The sequence below is a fragment of the Hoplias malabaricus genome, chromosome X1 (genome assembly GCF_029633855.1).
Source record: "Hoplias malabaricus isolate fHopMal1 chromosome X1, fHopMal1.hap1, whole genome shotgun sequence".
Lineage (NCBI taxonomy): Eukaryota > Metazoa > Chordata > Actinopteri > Characiformes > Erythrinidae > Hoplias > Hoplias malabaricus.
In genome coordinates, this window is record NC_089818.1 from 25,212,135 (window position 1) to 25,218,134 (window position 6,000).

Sequence of the window (6,000 nt, forward strand, 5' to 3'; positions counted from 1 at the left end):
TCAACGCTGTTGACACCTTCTCATGGAGGAGCTTGGGCTCGGGGGAGCCCACCTGCCCCAATGAAACGACGCCGGCTGGATATGCCAAGGATGGATGGGGAGGTGGCATGTGGTGTGTCTGGCTCCTCTTTCCATTGAGAACATTGAAGATGTATACCTATTTGGATTTATGATCGTGGGCTTTCACCCCCCCCCCCCCCCCCAAACACACCTCCTACTGCTTTTGTCCACGTCACTGAAACTATCTGTGTGTATTGCTTGTGTGCTATAGGTGTTGTTTTTTTCAAGATCACACACTGTGTTTCCTTAAGGCACAGTCTGTGACGTTTTTTTTACCACCACTTCCCTGCTGTTTCTTCTAACTGTAAGATGGCATGGGCACCTGCTGCCGTCGCATATGTTGTGCACACCTAACCCCTGTTTATGTGAGTGAACAGACAAAAAGTAATTTCGCTACAATGTTGTACTTGTATAACTTTGTATTTCACAATTTTAGATTAGATTAGATTAGATTAGATTCCATTCCATTCCATTTATTTGTCACATACAATGTGCCCAATGCATCACTTTTTCACAGTAAAATGCAGAAAACCTGGAAGAATAAAAATCCACTGTTACACATCACTTAACCCCTTTAATGTAAAAAAACAACAACATGAGTATTTGCATATTCAAACAAAATGACTCTGATGTGGAAAACGTGCCAAAATGATTAGTACAAGATCCATTACACTGATGTAATGCCAGTTGACATCTTAAGAGATGTCATTAAGTGTCTAGGTCAGTGAGTGTGGGGAAAGTCTGTTTTCTGGTTTGTTTACATTCAGACACTCCACTTTTAAGGTGGAATGGAATGTTTGAGGGAAAAAACAACGTTGTTTGTACGTGGCTGAAATTAAACGTGTCAAGTTTTAATTCACTACTTGAATTACCACAGAAACTCATCTGTTACTCGAGTCGTTTAGTTCTGTACCACTTTCAGTGTGTGTTTACTTTCAGTTCCTTCTACAGCAAAAATAAGTATTACCCACCTATGGAGCAGGAATAGAGCAACATCCTCATTTGGTTTCATGCTTTTCAGCATCTTTTCATTGTCTGCATTGTCTCCACTGTGTGTTGCTGTGAAACTATGTTTGTGAAATAGGACAGAACCTGTTCCACTTTGGTGTAAAAGGGCTGTCCATGTCCTGGCTTGTTCACAATGTAAACAAAGTCAAACCTAGTTTTACTGAACTGTTATCAGCAGCAGGTCAAATCACCACGTCAATATACTGTGACTGCTCTGGTGAAAATAGTGGTGATGTTCTAGCACTTGTTTCATAATATTTCTTCTCTGAATTAACTTTACCTTTAACATAATTGACATTTCAGAGAAAGAAAAAACCTCCCCTTACAGTGAAAGAGGAACTGTCCAAAACAAATTCACTCCAGAGTGGTGCGTTCAGAACTGAAGACTTGTAAAGTGCTGATGTGCAGAAATGATTAAGACGTATCAGAATATTTTTAACCTTAAATTTTTTGAACGCACAAGAGGGGAACTTTTACTGTGTGCTTCAAAATGTCAATTGCATTATATCAGACCCTGATATTAGCTTCACTAGCAGCATTAATTAGAGCTGTTAAAAATTCCATGTACATTATATTTATAACAGATCGAGAGAGAGAGAGAGTTGAGGCTTCCAATGAAATACTATCATTTTCTTAGCTTCTGTGAGAACAGCCAGGACAATGTACATCCAGTAACAAAGTGGGTAAAGTAGCAGGTACTTCCTCACAAACCTGACCAACTTAGAGACGACTTGTACCACAATGTGGACACCAGTGTGCTCTCCCAAAACATTTGACGAAAGGTTCCACAAGCCTTCAGTGAACATAGTGCACAATGAGTCACACAGGACTTTCATAATATAATATGCTAAGTAATATACTACACATTCCTGCTGTGGTGTGTTTTCCATATGGAAAGATGGCACATGAATGGACAGCGTCTGCTTAAGACATGAGGGCTACCTCTCGGGCATAAGCCACGCTTGGCACAGATCCATTTTGCCAGGGCCAGCACAGACATGTATTTGCTAGAAGTGGGCCAAACCTGCTTTGATCATTGTGAATACGTGGGCCACTCTTGGTTCAGATGCAGTTCACCAGAACAGACAGACAGTTGGCCAACAGTGCCACATCTTTCCCAGTTGTGGCCCACATCAGAAATGTCCCTGGGTAGGTGCTCTTCTAATACTACATTTGTGTTTCTTCCTAAGAAGAACCGAACACCTGTCTGCTGTGTCTGCAGTACTATAGCAACAAGACTCTCACACTTTTCAATAAGACAACTCACATTTTAATGTGGGAAATGTAGGAGGGAAGAGATGTCATAGTAATGGCATCCTATTAAAACACTACCTTCAAATTCAGTGAGCTTGATTTTACCCGTGGCAATGACCAGTGATTAGGGGGTGTGTCCCAAAACTTTTGTCCATATAGAATGTAATGAAAAAGTATTCCTGAAAGTGGCCTCTAGCATTTGGTAACACAATAGTGGTGATTTAAAGGTCTGTAGTCTGCATCCTGGCTCTTCAGGTGAGAAATTATTTTCAGTTCAGATTTGACTAAGGTTAGATATAATAATAATAATACATTTTATTTCATAGGCACCTTTCTGTCACTCAAGGACACCTTACAAAGAGTATAAAGTAAACAATAAACATAAATAATACCGAAAAACACACAAGTATACAGTATTGGAAAAAAATAAACAATGTAACTGAGTCTTTTTTAAGGAAAGGCAATCTTGAACCGGTGGGTTTTGAGTGAAGACTTGGATTGTGGGAGTGAGTTTATGTTCCGTATGTCGGGGGGTAAAGTGTTCCAAAGCTGGGGAGCAGAGCGGCTGAAAGCTCTAATTCCCCTGGAGGTGAGACGGGAAGGGGGAACAGTCAAGTGAATGGAGGAGGAGGACCTGAGGGTGTGAGATGGAGTTACAACATGGAGGAGATTGGAAAGATACGGTGATTGTGGATTGCCTTGAATATTAACAGAAGGATCTTGATGGAAGTAGATCTCTAGATTGGTTTGTCATTTCATTATGTTTCATTTACAGAACAAAACTGACCTTCTAACATTCATGGACGAATAATGTGACTCTAAATGACAAGTTAAAAGGCAAATAAGAATTAAAAAGCATTCTACTTATTTATTTCAATAAATCTTTAATGTAATCTTAAAAATGCTAATTTATTTTGGGGTGAACTATGAGAACATGTTGACAGGCTGTGTTAGCTCTTACAGAAGCAAAGGCATGTTTGCTTGCAACATAGTATCAATCATGCAATGGAAAAAAAAGCTTCTTTTCCCCAGAAAATTGTTAAGATTGCTATAGACATGGTTTAAAATGAAAATGAAAATACCTGCTGATTGTTTCTTGATGGTGATGAAGACAACAATGACTATAAGAATGATTAAACCCACTGAAATCAAGGCAAACCTAAGCCAGGTTATTATTATTTCATATCTGGGCAGATTTTGTTATAACACATAGAGCTAATGGGCGGCATGGTGGCGCAGCAGGTAGGTGTCGCAGTCACAAAGCTCCAGGTGACTGTCTGTGAGGAGTGTGGTGTGTTCTCTCTGTGTCTGTGTGGGTTTTCTCCGGGTGACTGTCTGTGAGGAGTGTGGTGTGTTCTCCCTGTGTCTGTGTCTGTGTGGGTTTCCTCCGGGTGACTGTCTGTGAGGAGTGTGGTGTGTTCTCTCTGTGTCTGTGTGGGTTTTCTCCGGGTGACTGTCTGTGAGGAGTGTGGTGTGTTCTCCCTGTGTCTGTGTGGGTTTCCTCCGGGTGACTGTCTGTGAGGAGTGTGGTGTGTTCTCTCTGTGTCTGTGTGGGTTTTCTCCGGGTGACTGTCTGTGAGGAGTGTGGTGTGTTCTCCCTGTGTCTGTTTGGGTTTCCTCCGGGTGACTGTCTGTGAGGAGTGTGGTGTGTTCTCCCTGTGTCTGTGTGGGTTTCCTCCGGGTGACTGTCTGTGAGGAGTGTGGTGTGTTCTCTCTGTGTCTGTGTGGGTTTTCTCCGGGTGGTCCGGTTTCTTCCCACAGTCCAAAAACACACGTTCGTAGGTGGATTGGCGACTCAAATGTGTCCGTAGGTGTGAGTGAATGTGTGTGTGTCTGTGTTGCCCTGTGAAGGTTGCCCAGGGTGTGTTACCCAATGATTCCAGGTAGGCTCTGTACCCACCGCGACCCTGAACTGGATAAGGGTTACACATAATGAATGAATGAATGAACATAGAGCTAATGGAGAAGTCATGACCTCTGCAGGAGACGGTGATGTTACAAGGGTTACTGCTGGATCACTTTGGGAATGATCTAAGAACTGGAGCCTCCACTGGATCTGAGGTATACACACACACACACACACACACCACCAATAATTAATTCCTATGAAAGCCGTGGCACAGAGAGGTCTTAAAATTTCTTTAAAAGGTTATATTAAGGTCACAAACAGCAGCAAACTCAGTTTAAGTTTCATTAGTGTTGATCAGTTTTAGTAACCTTCCAGATAAATGTAAACTCTGGTAGAGGCTCCTGTGTGTGCAGCTGAACCACCAAACACCTCACTGCACTCTGAAGAGGAAGAAAATACAATAAAAACATTAATTAATAATAACACAGTTGCCCTAAGATTATACAGCATTTAAATGAATTTGGTGAAAATATATTTTAGATGTCTGTATCAATAATAATGATTAGTTAGTTATTGTAATTCCATATTGTTTACATGTTAGTCTTGTTTAAAGTCTTTAACAGTAAATCTATGTTTAGTCCACAGCTGTTTGTTCAGATTGAAACAGAGGAGACTCAACTGTGGAGAATTTTGGCTTTAAAAAATATTTAAAACAATGTTTAGTCTTAGGTTTCTACACAGGTTTACTGCATCGAGTTTAGTCATGTTCTAAGTGAAAAGAACAAACTTTTATGTAGCCGCATCACTTTCAGTGCTCAGGTTCTTTTTATTGGTTGCATTAGACATAGAAATTCAATAAACAAAACATTTGTACAGTCCCAACTTTATTAGAACTTCAAATACAATTAAATAAAACCATAAAATAGTGTGTATATTAATGTGCAGAGGTGTGTTCTGTGGAGAGGAAGTGTTCACTTTTTTCACTTAGTCATCAACAAAACATTAACAACTACTCCATCTGACTGTGTGTTAACTGTAATTCAACATTTCTTTAATTTATTATTTAGTTTAACACATGATTTAGATTAGGCACAATCTGTACTCTCCAGTGTCACATACTGACAACAAGCACCGTCTGTTTGGCCACCTGCCTCTGACATCATACATTCTAAACACTTAAAGGAATACAATGTAAGAATTGGCTTTGATGTCTCCTGAGCGCCCCCTACCTGCTGCTGAATGTAATTCACATTTACAGTACTTTCATGAAATCAAGTCTCACACCCATCTCTCTCTCTCTCTCTCTTTCTCTCTCTCTGTGTTCATCATTTGAAGTGAGGGGTTTATTTATATACACACACCAGTAGGTGGCAGTAAAGCATCATGATTCACAAAATTAACGTGTTTGCACGTTCATAACGCGTTAACACATACATACCTTCGCGTGTTAACACGAAATTATATGCTATGTGTTAACGCGGAGAATCCAACACATTTAGAGACCAACGGCGTTCCATACAGGTCTGTAAGTCCTTAGCTATGGAATGCGTTTGGTCTCTAAACGTGTTGAATTCTCTGTGTATATATACCACTCACTTCAAATGATGACCACCACAGAATTCACTGCTGAAAAAAGCCATTTTTAAATAAAATAAAATAAAATAAAACATGAGTAAATTAATGTATCTTTAAACATATTATACATGTTTACAGAAAGAGGAGGATCTGGAAAGTTCATTTCACTATGGGTTTGACAACGTATTATTTAGCAGTATGCTTTTAAAAGGATGTATATAATTTATCAATGTGAGTGAATTGCACCTCGGTAT